General features: G+C 32.0%; 1 protein-coding gene across 12 annotated transcripts in view; it reads right to left on the bottom strand.

Annotated features, from left to right (window-relative positions):
• The window catches only part of Mef2a (myocyte enhancer factor 2A), a 146,411-nt gene that overhangs the window by 105,964 nt on the left and 24,659 nt on the right, over nucleotides 1-15,788 (bottom strand). For 8 of the 12 annotated variants that reach the window (XM_076851411.2, XM_076851409.2, XM_076851410.2 and 5 more), the window contains exon 2: nucleotides 10,473-10,555. The exons of the other annotated variants lie outside the window; for them this stretch is intronic. The gene's annotated coding sequence lies outside the window, so the exon portion shown is untranslated. The remainder of the gene's footprint in view (nucleotides 1-10,472; nucleotides 10,556-15,788) is intronic. 12 annotated transcript variants of the gene reach the window in all.

The raw sequence follows: 15,788 nt of genomic DNA, 5'->3' as shown, positions 1-15,788 counted from the left end.
GAAGACAGATACGGTTACTCTACTTTGTGTACAACCAGAGACATGAAAAATTGTGCTCTATATGTGTACTATGAATTGAAATGCATTCGGTCATGTATAACAATGTAGAATAAATAAATATTTTAATAATATGAAAACATATACAAAAAAATTTTTCTAGTTACTAGTGATTCTAGATGGTCTTGTGATGGACATTCTGCCTGCTAAACAAGTCAAGCACTATAAATCTATTAAAAGAAAGATAAGAAATTATTATGACTCAAGACCAGTATAAACAGTGGGCAATGTGGTGTACACCTGTAATCCCAGTGGCTCAGGAGGCTGAGGCAGAAAGATCCCAAATTCAAAATTAGCCTCAGCAATTTAGTGAGGCCCTAAGCAACTAATTGAGAACCTGTCCCAAAATAAAAAATAAAAAGGACAAGGGATGTGCCTTGGTGGATAAGTATATCTGGGTTCAAACCTCTCACCATACCAAAACCAAAACGAACAAAAAAAAAAAAAAAAAAAAAAACCACAAAATAATACAATGGTGGAGGCACCCTGGTGCACATGGAAATGGAGTCAAGAAGGAGCAAGGGGGACTGAAATCCAATTTGTCCTTCGTTAAATCTAAGTCCTGAACCCTACCAGAAGGCAGTATTCACTAAAATTAGTGAAAGAGTCTTTTCTAACCAGCTGTGACCTGGCTATGAAAATCCCAAAGTTGCTACATGTTAGAAAAGTCAGGAAAACTGAAATCCTGAATATTAGTGCCTTTGCCTAAAATCAAACACAAAAATGCTGCTTCTTATAATATACGTATTATGTTTTAGGTAAAGGAGTCAATATGCGAAAACAAAAACGAACAGTTGGGAAGAAGGGGCAAAATCATCTAAAAATTGGTTTGAAATATAGTATCTTTCTATTTTAATTTGAATTTCCTTGATTAATAATAAGTTATATATTTTTGTTAGCATCAACACTGTGTTTTCAGGCTAGAGATATCTGAACTTGAATCCTGAAAAATTAGAAAGGTAGAAGGGTAAAATGTTAAGAGCCTATTCTTATTAGATTCTAATTCTGTTAGAGAAATACACACCATATTTCACACGACAGATAACAGATACAGTTTCAAAAATATTGGCCAGAAAGCATCTTAGAGAAATTAAAAGTTTATTTGATAGAAGTTGAAAGTAACTTATTATAATCACTCCCTTTAAAGGGGATTCAAAGAACTAGGAATTGAAGCCAGGGGTGCTTCACCACTGAGCCAAATCACTAGCCCTTTTTATTTTTTATTTTGAGACAGGGTTTCACTAAATTGTCCAGGCTGACCTCAAATTTGCAATCCTGCTGCCTCAGAATCCAAGTACTTGGGATTATAGGCATGTGCCACCACACTGGGCTCAAAGAGTTTTTCCAATTGCTTCCTTAATCTGAGACATATAATTATTTAAAACTATGTGAATTAGTAGTCATGGTAAATCATTCAAAACACTGACTAAAAACATATCACTTTAAAAAAATTTTTTTTCAGCTCTGAGGATCAAACCTAGGGCCTCACACAAGCCATTCAAGGACTCTACCACCGAGTTGCATCACCAGTCACAAAACTGATTAAAATAACTAGTCTATAAAGTTTATATTTTTCAGATATAGCAATGAAAATGTCATGTGATTTTTAGTGACTCACTTTTTTTACTCCCTCAAATTCAGTTCTATAAAGTGGAACAAGAATATAGCTCAAAACTCCTACCGGAAATTATAAAAATTGAGGATATAACCACAGGGAATCTTGAGCTCCTTAGAGAGGGGCATAATATTATTAAAGTCATTAGAAAGGAGACTTCGTAAACTGCCCCTGTTAAGACTAAAGCCCATGCACTCATGGTCTTTCATTCCCAGATTAATTATACCTACATAAAGAGCAATGTCCTGCCTTCACATGAGACACACAAGAGAATAAAGTACACTCAGGCAAGATGTGGAAATGAAGATTCTAGTCTTCTACCACCAACAATTTGCTTAGAAAACTAACATTTCCTCACTTATAAAATGCACATATGTATGCTTATCCCAAACACTTTTTACGATATCATAATGATTTCTGGAAAAATGTTTTACAAATAATTAAATTCTACATAAAGACAAATCATTACTAGAAATAATCTCAGTTCTTTACAGTATGACTCAAATATTAAATATATTAAAACTTTTTAACTTTTTCATATCATTTGAATCAAATCTGTATATGAATGTTGCTCTAGGTGTAATCTTATCTGTATCTGTTTAGATACACATGATTGTGTATACTATTATAACCAGAATCACAAGGCACCTAAATAAATATGGAAAGAAGCATAGTAATGTAAGTGGGCATGCAATGGAATTTGGAATGGGTTATTTAGTATTATCATATAATGACTATAAACACAGATTTAAGAGTGTGGTATATTTTCATTTTCTACATCATAAATTATAACAAAGATAGATACAAAAAGCAAAAGTGCACAGCTCAAGGATGTATTACAAAACCTAGTTTCTAAAATTCAGATCAGCATTCTTGAATCACCCAGTACCCTTCAAAATCATTAATCTCTCCTCTACCTCACTCAAGAGATGACTATTTTCCTGATTACTTTGGTAGTAACTCTTGCATTTTGTTGTTTTCTTGACATAAGCACAGATACCTAAACATCATAGCTTATTTTGCCTATCTTATTTTTGTTTTAGGTTTTTTTTAATATTTATTTTTCAGTTTTCGGTGGACATAACATCTTTATTTTATTTTTATGTGGTGTTGAGGATCGAACCCAGCGCCCCGTGCATGCCAGGCGAGCACGTTACCAATTGAGCCACATCCCAGGCCCTCTTATTTTTGTTTTATTTTGACTTTATATCAGTGGAATCACACATAAATTCTTGTGTTTCTGGTTTCTTTTAAGAAACATTATATCTGTGGCATTCATCTGCTGTGTGTGTAGCTACAGTTTATCCATTTTATGGCTATAATATATTCTAATAAATGAATATATTTTAATTTTATTTATGCAATCAACTGCTGATGAACACTACTGAGTTTGAAGCTGTTAGAAAAACAGTGCTGTTAACAATATTACTTAACATATCTCTTAGTATTATGTACATGCATGGAAAGAAATTACTGGTCAGAAGGTATGTAAGTGTCAAATTATTACCTAAAGTGGGTATAATAATACACATTCCAGCAGTGTTTGATGAGTTCCCACAACTTGATGTCCTTTCCAAAACTGTACTACCAATTACATCTAAATTTTAGCCACTTTGGGGGCTTCTGGTAGAGTCTCTTTGCAGTTTTATTTCTCAGATTATTAGTAAAGTTAAAGCACCTTTTTAAATGTCCCTTAAATATTCAGATTTCTTTTATGATCACGCACCTTTTTTCATGTCTCTTGCTCATTTTTCTACTTATTTGTTTTTGGTCACATTGATTTGCAGACGTTCTCTGAGTCTTCTGATAGTTTCTTCTTGTCCATTAAATGAAAATATCTTCACTCTAGTTCGCTTCCTATTTTTTTTTATTTTTTACAGTTGTAGACACAGAATGTCTTTATTTTATTATTATTATTTTTAATGTGGTGCTAAGGATCGAACCAGTGCCTCATACATGCCAAATAAATACTCTGCCACTAAGCTACAGCGCCAGCCCTGCCTCCTTATTCTTAATGATGACTCTGCAAGAACAAAATTTATTTATTTTAAGGCAGTCAAATTTAAGAAATTTTAATATTATCAATTTGATTTCTTAAGATATCTTGCTTCAGGAAACAATCAAGGGTATGAAGAGATAGCCTACAGAATAGGAGGGAAATCTGCCACCCACACCATAAAGTGTTAACTTCCAGAAAGCTTAACACCAAAAAATAAAAATAAAAAAGCCTAATCAATAAATGAGCTAAAGAACTAAACAGACGCATCTCATAAGAAGAAATACAAACGGTCAGCAAGTAATGAAAAAATGCTCAACATCTCTAGCAACTAGAGAAATATAAATTAAGCTACACTTGGATTTCAAGCCACTGCAGTCAGAATGGCAACAATCAAGGATACAGGTAACAATAAATGTTGAGGAGGGTGTGTGGGAAAAGGGAACCCTCATATATTGCAGGTGGGACTGCAAATTGGTACAACCATTATGGAAAGCGGTATGGAGATTCCTAGGAAAACCTGGAAGGAAACCACCATTTGAGCCAGTTATCCCAGTCCTCAGTTTATACCCAGAGGACTTAAAATTGGCATACTATAGTGACACAGCAACATCAGTGCTTATCATAGCTCAATTCTCAGTAGCTATAAACTATAGAACCAACCTAGGTGCCCTTCAACAGACGAATGGATAAAGAAAATGTGGCAAGTATACACAGTGGAATATTACTCAGTCATAAAGAAGAATGCAATTGTGGCATTTGCAGGTAAATAGATGGATCTGGAGACTATCATGCTAAGTGAAATAAGCCAATCCCAAACAAACCAAAGGTTGAATTTCTGATATATGAATGCTAACACACAATGGGGGTAGTGGGGGGACAGTAGATGTTCAGTGGATTAGACAAAGGAAAAGGAAGGAAAGGGAGACAGGAATAATAAAGAAGAATGAATTGGACATAACTTTCCTATGTACATATATAAATACACTACAGAGAATCTCTACATCATGTACATCCACAAGACTGAGATCCTAATAAGATATATTGCATGTTTGTATAAATGTCAAAATTGACTTTGCTGTCATGTATAACTAAAAGGAACAAATAAAAAAATTTAAAAACAATTTTTGTGCAAAGATCATGAACATGTTCTCATATATTAGCTTTTAACAATTCTATAGTTTTGTCTTTTATGTTGAAATGAACAAACCAATCTTTCATTGATTTTCTGCATATGGTATGGAACATAAATCATATATTTTCATAATAGGTAATCAAATTTTTTTGTTTCATTTATTGAATAATTCTTCCCCCAATACTCTAAAGCATAATTTTTGTCATAACAAGTATTCGTGTCTCCATGGACCCTTTTTCCTTTTGTTCATCCTTGGGACACTATCTCATGGAATTAATTATTGTTGATGCTTAAACAAAAATACCTCAAAACAATTCACCTGATACAACATATTTGTACAAAAGCAAAAGTCCAACACTATAATAAACACACCACCTCCATACATACACAAATCCTTCACAACGTCAAACTACAATATCCAGTATCCAAACAAAAGATACAGGAAATCAAAAGAAGCAAGAAAATGTGACCCACAACAAGCCAATCATTATAAGATGCAGAAATAACAAAAATTTCGTGGAATTAATACAAAGCCATTAAAACAACAATTATGAAGAAATTTAGTATGATTAAGAAGGTAAAAGAAAATAAGAACGTCAGAGGAAATGAAAGAAATAAAACCTACAAAGAAGAAAAATGATTTTCTGTAATAATTTTTTAAAAACACCATGGATGGGATTTAAACAGATAATACATTGCAGAAAAAAAAAAAACAGTAATCTTGGAGACATGATTTAACAATTCAAATAAAGCATAGAGAGAAAAAAAAAGAGAGGCAGAGAGGGTAGAATGTCAGTGCCAAAAAAGACAACATGAAATGTATTAACATCTGGAAATATAGGGAAAATAAAACAAAAACCAAGAATAAATGGAACATTTAAGAAAAAGTAGCCAACATATTTCCAAGTTTAGTTTAAAAAATTGACACAAAAAAAATCTAAGCAGGATTATTTCAAAGAAAACCATTCAAGGTATATCATAATTAAATGAGTAAAACCCAATAACATAAAAAGTATTAAGAACAAGCAAAGAAAATAGAAAACTTACATTTATGTAACAAAAATTATCAGATTTTCTGTTAATTATGTAAATTATTTCAGAAACTATTTCACAACATACTAGAGATTTTTAAAAAGGCATTTCATGATAGAAGACCCAATGAATTAAAACATAAAAGCACTAAATATGCAAGCACCTAATAATGGAACTTCAAAATACATGAACAAAGAAAGAAAATAGATATATCCTTAATTAATGCTGAAGACTTCAACACTTCTTAGCAATTATTGAGAACAACTAGAAAACCAAAAGACATGTAGAAGTCTTAAAAGAGTACTATCAATTTGACCTAAATTTTTAGAAACTGCCATTCAATACATTTTTCTTAAGTGCATATAAAACATTCTCTAAAACCAACCATGTTTTTCTATGCCTTCTAATAAATTTCAAGAAGTTCACAAGAATTTACATCATACAAAGTATGTTCCTGGGCCACAACAGAACTAAAAGAAACCTATAAAAGAAATATATCTAAAACATAAAGCAAATATTTGGAAATTAAATAAGTCAAATAAAAAATTCACATTGGAAATTTTAAAACTCTTTTAACTCGATGTAAATGAACATAAACCAAATAGAATGCAGTCAAAGGACAATCCAAAACTAAGTGCTCCTTTAGAAAAAGCATTTATTTGCTCCTAAATTTCAGGAAAAAAAAAAAGAAAAAGAGGGGCTATAAGCACAGATCTTTTAAACATTAAAAGACCAGGAATTATAATATACAATTTTATGTAAATAATTTAAACAACTGACATAAAATGGGCAAATTCCTTCCTTGAAAGACATAAACAGCAAAAGCTTATTCAAGAAGAAATTATATATGAATAGTCCTCTATCAATTAAGGAAATGAACACATAATTTAAAACTTCTCAACAAATAAACTCCAGGACCAGAGGTCTTCCATGGTGAATTCTACCAAATACTTAAAGAAGAAATAGTTTCATGAGAATAGTTCCAAAAAAAGAAGTCCTTCCAAATCACTTTTATAAGATCAATAATGCCAATATGAAAACTATACACAAACATTACAAACAACTACAAACTAATGCCAATATTTTCTATAAACATAAATGAAAAAAAAAAGTTAACCAAATTTTAGCAAATGAACCTAGAAGGTAAGACATCACGACCAAGTAGTAATTCTCTCAGAAATGATTAGTTGGCTCAATATTCCCAAATCAATCAATCAATGTAATGGACCACATTAACAGACAACTAAATAAAACATATGATCCTCTCAATAGATGCAGAACAAATATTTTTTAAAAATCCAACACCTGTTCACAAAAAAGGAAAAAGAACTCAGCAAAAGCTGATTTTTAGAAAAATTAAGTTTTCCACATAAGACAAGGACTAAGAGAAGCATATGACCTTTTACTACTTCTATTCAAAACTGCACTGAGAATACTAGCCAGTATAATAAAGCAAGCAAAAGAAACAAAAGGGACATAAATTAAAAAGAGGAAGTGAAGTAGTCTTTATTTAGAGTAGAGAAGAACTATACAGAATATCTGAAGGAACCTACAAAAAGGCCACTAGCATTAATAATGATTTAGCAGAATAAGAAATTACAAAGTTCTAAACAAGAATCAATTATCTTTCTGTATACTAGCAAAAAAATGCTCAGAAACCAATATTTTAAAATTATCATTTATAATAATAAAATATAAAATAAATTACAGATGAGTTTTAAAAAAACAGGTGTTAAGACCTTTTCAATGTAAACCTTTTCAAGAATACTGATGAGAAAAAGTAAAGAAGACTTAACTGAAAGAAATACCAAGTTCTTCACTGGAAGATTTAATATCCTTAAGTCAATTCTCCCCACATTAATTCCTAGGGCATAAAAGCATTCATAATCAAAATCCTATTAGGCTTTTTTGTAGAAATTGACAAGCTAATTAATTTTATAATTACACAGGAGAAAACTGTAAGGATAACAGACAAGACAACTTTGAAATTGAAGAATAAAGATGGATGATTTATATTACCTAATTTTAAGATTTACTATAAAACCAATAAATAAATAAATAACATTTACTATAAAGCTGCAGTGAGCAAGAAAGTATAGGGTTGTCATAAAGAGAACATCCTTATGTTCTACTAGAACAGAGTCCAGAAATAGATACACATATAATGGTCAACTGATTTCAAAAGGTGGCAAAGTAATTAAACAAGAAAATATGGTCTTTTAAAGAAAGGTGCTGGAACTGTCTGATACCCATATTCAAAAAAGTAAAGTCAATCTTTACCTTACACTATATTCAAAAAGCAACTAAAAAATGGATTATAAACCTAAACATAACAGCCCAAAGTAATAGTCCAAAGGATCTAAATATAATAGATACAACGGAAGGAAAGAAAACAAAGATTATCCAATCCCTGTGACAAACCTCCAATTTCTACTCCAAATTGGGAAAGAATTATAGGGAACTTCCCTAATCTGCAGCTCTCTAGTCAACATGAATTTCTTTCAAAGAAATAAGCATTTTCCATCCAAGAAATACTTGAGCAGCTCCTAAACAAGTACTTAATATTTCAAGTAAAACACACAGAGCCACAGAAAGTCTGCCATGAAGAATAAGCACTGTCATAAGTGCTTGTTAAATTGGTATTTCAAATGATGCATTTCTTTCTCCTTTCTGGTTTTTTCAGAAGCTGGGAAGCCCCTGTTCATCTATTTCCTGCTAGTCACCCCCTCTGCTGTTTCTACTTTTTTATATACCAAAATTAAAAAAAAAAAAATCATGTACTGCCTCTGGTACCATCTTCAGGCAGGTCTCCATCTCACCTGGATCTTGAAACTCTTTCTATCTCCCTCCTTGGTAATTATTTTTCCTAATCTCATTTTTTCATCTAAAGACTCAACACAACAAGTAATAATTGCACATAAAAAAATCTATCCCTGGAATATGGTGGCTGTGTTCTCCCCTCAGTTAAGCTGATGATGCTGTAGCAACCGAGGTGCTCTTACCAAGGTTGTGGAAAAGAAGGTAAAGTAAACTGAGAAACCATGAACACCTCCAACTACAGCAACATTTATAAAAGAGATGCAAAAAGAAGCCACAGGATTAAGACAGAAAAGGCAACTGTGTAGAGGTGTCACTTGAGATAGACTTTGAAAAACAGGTAGAATTTTAACACAAGAAAAATGGATGTGGAAGGCATTCCAGGAGGAAGATAAATCAAGAGTGAAATGTCAGAAGTTGAAAATTATGGAGCATATTTGGCTTCGCTGAATCAGGAACAAGATTTCTACATTATCGAAGTAAAAGCCTCAGATGTTAATTAACGTCTAGTTGGGTCTTTGTCCTTTATGTTTCATTCACTATAACTGGAGGCCAGAGAAAGGCCCTATGGGAAGATGAAAAAATACTGAAGCAAGGCTAAAGAATCAACTGTTGGAACTAGAAACATGGGGATTGGCTAAATTTTCTCTACAGAGGCTATTGTATCCTAGCAAATGGAACATTACTATAATGTCCATGTAATCTTAGTTTGATATTTGCATACATATAGGATTATCTACACATTTAGTATATATGATTCAATTTTTAAATATATGTACCTCATATACATCTGTATTTGACTGTATATATAGTCATTCATATTTATACATGCAGACATGGCATGTATGAATACACATATGTGTGTGTATATACAGTATGTCTATGTGTGTGTGTGTATATACATATATATATATGTCTATATATATATATATACAGATCATTAAATAGCAAAAGCATCTTGAAATGAAAAACAAAAAGTCTGATACCTGTCCCAAATTTGTTACTGAAATATCATACGTTCAATCAATGTTATCTAATATTTAAAATGTTAATGTTATCATATCTTAACACACTGAAGAATATCCCCCTAACATATTTCAAAATTACCTGTTTTAAAATAATCTAGTAGTAATATAATTCATTTCTTTTCCTTTTTAAATAAAAGGCAGAATTCAGATGAAGTTTCACTCAGAAAATTCTGGAAAAGTACCCATCTTATGGACATACTGTGAACATTAACCTAGGTCAACATAGTCTTTTTAATCAAAATAACCTACTCCAGAGCAATATGGATCAGGATTTAAGGCAACAAATTCAAAATTATATAAAATGTCCATATTTTCAAAAGAGTCCCTAAAACTTGTTTTCAACTTCAACCCTTCCTCCCACCACTTCTGAGATAAGGTTGTGTTATCCATTTCCATCTTTCACTTGAAAATCTTTCCTTAGATTATATAACTCACATGCTCTAATCCTCCCTTCCTCCTATTTATTGTCAGAGTAAATATGGATGACCTGCTTTAGATTTTCTTCCTGTTTTTTAAGATAAAGATTAATATAGAATATGGAAGCATAAAAGATTTTAAAAAAATACAGTTTGGGATTAGTTGTGTCAGACAAAGCACACAAGAAACTGCCATTATGCAAAGTTGAGATTATACGTTTCCACTGGACTTTACCAATTTCCTTAATTGATCTACATTAATCCCCAAAATAACCTCTAAAATGACATCCATCCAACCTCACAAAAACAGGCTGATTTTTGTTAAAAGTTTCCATTGTGTTTATTTCATAACATAGAAAAAGGAAAACTGTCTTACTAGAAATGAAGTGTCAACAAACGGTCCTCTTAAATATGATCCTTGCAGAAAATTCTTTGTTCCTTTTTCACAAAATGCAGTTCCTTAAAAAAAAAAATATGGATTATTACTCTTGACTCTAAAAAATAATTAAATATATGTTTCATTATGATAAAATTCTAGCACACAACATCACTCCAGGCAGATACACAAACCCATGCTGAATGACAGAAAATTAAATTAGTTAAAGTCATTTGTTTTATTTGGCTAATACAATACAATGCTAGCCAAATGAGTGCTTCTAATGTCACTAATCCATTTTTAAGGAAGTAATACTCAAATGTTTAGTAATATTATCTGTATTGCAATATTCAAAAATTAGCTCCTAAGTTCCCATTCTCCTATCCATCGTATCATATAATAGGCTTTTATTATCTATTCTGTGTGTGTACAGCCTACTGCACTTATCAGTTGTGATAAAAATTTTAAACTAGTTTTAGTTAAAAATGTTCACTGTGTTATATTTTCATTTAGAAAACTATCACTATATTAGTGATTTGTATCACCATAAATGTCTCCGATTCTAGCACAAAGTATATACTTTTACTTTTGACTACCTATCTTTCAAAGGGCAAAATGAATTTAAAATAATAAACAAAAAAGTGACAAAAGTAGAAAACTGCTCTCTCAATAACTCAGTTCAATGCTCAATAAAGTAACAGTTGTGAAGCAAGATGCATAAAGAATAACCCAGTCCTGCTACATTCTTACTTGGAGAGAGTAGCAAGGCATTTGGGTAGAAAAGAAAACAATGGTAGAACATACCTTTTCTTTTCATCCTGGTTGACCAGGATCATTATTATGATGCTAATGCAATAATGAAGAATTACATGATTGGATAATTCAAGCAATCTCAAGTAAATCTGCTTTATCAAATGAAAATGGATAATTTCTGCACAGAAACACCAGTATTAAAAATGTTTCAACAGTTTTAACTATTACAATACTTCAATTTTGTTTTTATTTGAAAAGCAACATGTCCTCCAGAGGGGAAAAAATTGCCAAGTATTCTTTTTATATTAACAAATTAAGTAATAAAAACTCAAAATTTAAAAGGTACCAAAATAAGTCTCCCTTTTATTTTTCCCAAGGTAAAAGGAGCTCGCATCAAAGAGCCAATGTTATACCGAAATGCAGAAAATGAAAAATTCCTCAAACTTAGTTGCATTATTAACTAACTTCTAAGTCCAATAATTTCAAGTCCAATAGTATCAAGGTGATACTACTATTCATGAGTTCTCAATCTATAAAGTTAAATTATTATTTTAATATCTATGAGCTTTGTAACCAGCTTTGAATGTCACCATGGAAATTAAAGTTGAGTAATTTCTTCTATTATTAATGCAAATTTAATGTTGAAACATTATGGTACACATTCTTACATCAAAATTTTTTCCTTATTTAATAAATGTACTGTTATTGATTATTTATGCTTTATACAAAGTTCTCCAATAGTTTCTAAAAGGAAAACATTAAAAATCAAGTTTTAAAGGTTCTTTTATAATAATGAAACACACTGCCACTTTCAAAAACTAACAGCAAACTAAAATATTAATGCTGTAGCCAATTATTATAAAATTTCATATAACTGAAAAATATCATTGCTTCTGTCTATCCAAAAGCAAGAGGCTTCTAGTTGCTATCCCTTCTCACCCTCTACTATCCATTAATCTAAACTGTCCTTAACCTGGACTAGAAGCCAGACTTTAAATTTTTATCTCTACCTGGAAACTAACTTCCCCTTTATCTCTAAAATGGGTCAAAGGTCCAGTTCAATGGCATCTTCTATGAAGCCAACCCCAGGAAACATTTACTGTCATCATCAATTTCAGGGGGCAAAATTTTTACAGTTAGTTTTTCAAGTGTGAGCTTTCTCTATTATACTATATATGCTTTTTTTTATTAAAAAAGGTAACTTTGTATTTTGTTCATTTTTATATCCTTAATATGTAGTACACATTTCACTGTAATTCATTCAGACTATATTTACTGATAATCTAACAGATTCCAGGCTTTTTTTTTTAAGAGAGAGAGAGAGAAAGAATTTTTTAATATTTACTTTTTAGTTTTCGGTGGACATATCATCTTCATTTTATTTCTTTAATGTGGTGCTGAGGATCGAACCCAGTGCTCGCGCATACCAGGCAAGCGCACTACCACTTGAGCCACATCCCAGCCTTCCCAGGCACTTTTCTAGTTGCTAGGAAGACATTCCTACCCCTATAGCTGACCTCATGAAGTTTACACTCTAGTGGGAGAGCACTGTAATACAAGGTAAATAACAAATATAGAATACGAATACACACACACACACACACACACACACACACATACATATAGTTCTTAATAAATATCAAAAAATAAAAATAAAAAAGCAGGAAAGGAAGAACTGACAGAGGAAGGAAATTAAAATTATAGAAAAGTATCCAGGGAAGGCCTAATGCAATAACAACTGCAAAAGCATTAGTAATATGTAGGTATTATGTTATGATAAATCAGTATACTAATTGTTTTACATATATTAACTGATATAAGTCCAAAACCAAATCTACTGTTGCATTATTATCTTCAAACAGAAACTGAAATAATGAAATGACTTTGCAAGTCACTCAACTAGTGAAGTGGCAAAGCTAGGGTTAAAATTCAGGCATTAACTGATATATAATCACAATTCAGTTAATACTTTTGTTGAATAAACCAAACAAGTAAAAATGAATACCTACTACAGCAATAAATTTTAAAAATAGCCAAACAAATCTGTCTCAGAAAACCAATTTTAGTAGCTTCAGATACATACTGCACATCAAAAATTATAGATGACAGATACCATGACAAATAGGTAACTGCTATCAACAAAAATATTTATAAATACTGCAAATTTCTCAATACCTTTTAAAATATATTTTGTTTCTATGAGACAATTACCAGGACTAAAAACAAAGACAATATCATGGATGAGTGGGATATTGTGATACACAAGAAATATATGTATGTGGTCTCTGCCCCTGGTTCCTGGTACAGGATCCATAAATCCCTTGGAATCTCTGGAGTAATAATCATGTCTTTTGTATGCTACTGAAATGATTTTGACTAGGGTTCCTAGATAGCTTCAGGATATGCACTGGTCACAAGAAAGACTAAGGTTTAGACTTTCAGCTGCAAACTCTCTGGGCTAGGAAGAAGTGCTAGAGGTTAAGTTGATCACTATGGCCAAAGATGTCGTCAATTATGGTAATGGAGGCACCCTTAAAAACCAAAAGGAAAAGAACTGGAGGACATAATAAACACATGGGGATGCCCCACAGGTGGCATGTCAGAACAAAGTGCTAAACTCCTCCCCACATTCATTGCCCTACGCATCTCTTCTATCTGGCTGTTAATCTGTATCCTTTGTAAAATTCTTAACAACATCCTTTATAGGCTGAGCATCCCTAATTCGAAAATCCAAAATCAGAAACATTTTTAGAACCAGCCATTAATTACCCCACAAGTAGAAAATTCCATACCTCATCTCTTGTGATAGATGAAAATCAAAACACAAGCACACACAAAATACTCGATAAAATCACCTTCAGGCTATGTGTATGAGATGTACATGAAACAAAAATGAATTCTGAACTTAGACTTGGATTCCATTCCTAAGATCTCATTATGTAAATGCAAATATTCCAAAATTTGAAAAAAAAAAACTAAAATTTGAAACAATCTTGGTTCCAAGCTCAACAGATAAGGAGTATTCAATCTTTATGATAAATGAGTAAACATGTGTTTCCCTGCCTTCTGTGAGCTGTTCTAGCAAATCAATTAAACCCAGAGAGAGGATTGTGGGAACCTCTGATTTATAATCAGTTGGTCAGAAGTATAGATTACAACCTGGGACTTGCAACTAGTATCAGAAGTCTTATGGGACTGAGCCCACAAACTGTAGTGCTGATGCCCTCTCGAGATAGTATAAGAATTAAACTAGGGTCGTGGTTGTGGCTCAGCAGTGGAGCGTTCACCTAGCATATGCAAGGCCCTGGGTTCGATCCTCAGCACCACATAAAAATTAATAAATAAATAAAGGTATTGTGTCAAATACAACTAAGATATTAAAAAAAAAAGAATTAAAGTAAAGGACAGCACATGGTTTCCACTGGAGATTTGCACAGTGTGTGGGGGGAAAAAATTCCCACAAACATTTTGGTGACCAGAGTTTAAGTACTGTGTGGTGAGTAATGAGATAATAATAATAATAATAATGTAATAAGAGCAAGAAAAACACATTTTTTCCCTACCTTAAACAAAAAGTCACTTAAAATGTGTTTAAATAGAAGATACTATGAAAGAAATGAGACCTCTGAATGCATTATCATTGCATAAATAGTTAAATGTTTTATACTGTGGTACAAGTTAGTTGGCTTCCAATTGTTCACATTAGTAAGAAAGGTTAAATAAAACGACCACATCAGCCTATGGTACTTTAAACACTCAAAACTATCTCATAGTTGGTAATTATCAAAATCTCACTGGACACCACTGTCCTGGGCATAATGCAATGCAAAAGAAAACAAATTTCCATACGAAAACATGCAGAAAAGTCAGTCCAAATTAAAACAATTCAAAAGTCAAAAATAAAACTGGGTAAAAAAAAATAAGTAAAAAGACACATGCATAACTCATACACAAAATAATATATATTTGCTTAATTATGAATTTCATTTGTAATCAGAACATGCTTAAGAGCAATGGTATTTTTTATTCAAATAAGAGTCAGTTCATATGGACACCCAACTAACTCATGCCTTAGAAAGATTTTAACTACCAGCCATAATGTACTAATTGGTACCAGACATATTCTCCCACTGAACTCAACTAGAAAACTGAGCCACATATAAAATTATAATGTTAAAACACTGAACAATGAATAGCTCAGCACTGTAATACCTGGGAAAAGAAAAAGTGTCCCCTACAAATGCTTTGGATGCACCATCAGGATGGTGGTGCAGAGAACAGAAACCGGGGAGAATATGGAGGGCTCTTGGAGTAAAAGATAAAGAGATGAAAATTTAGGGATACTGATATAACAGGAACATGCAGGACGGAATAACAAAGATGACAGAGCTCAGGAGATAAAGTGCTCCTGAAATCTGCAGAGGATATCACTGCCCAAAAAGTAAATAAAACACGCCAAAAATGTAATCTGAAATTTCCTAGAAATCACATTTGAAAAGCAAAATGCAGCAGGTGAAATTAACTTTAATATAATGTATTCAATCCAATATACTAATAACATCA

Source organism: Callospermophilus lateralis, chromosome 3 (assembly GCF_048772815.1).
Source record: "Callospermophilus lateralis isolate mCalLat2 chromosome 3, mCalLat2.hap1, whole genome shotgun sequence".
NCBI classification, from domain to species: domain Eukaryota; kingdom Metazoa; phylum Chordata; class Mammalia; order Rodentia; family Sciuridae; genus Callospermophilus; species Callospermophilus lateralis.
This window is presented reverse-complemented; position numbering and strand designations above follow the sequence as displayed.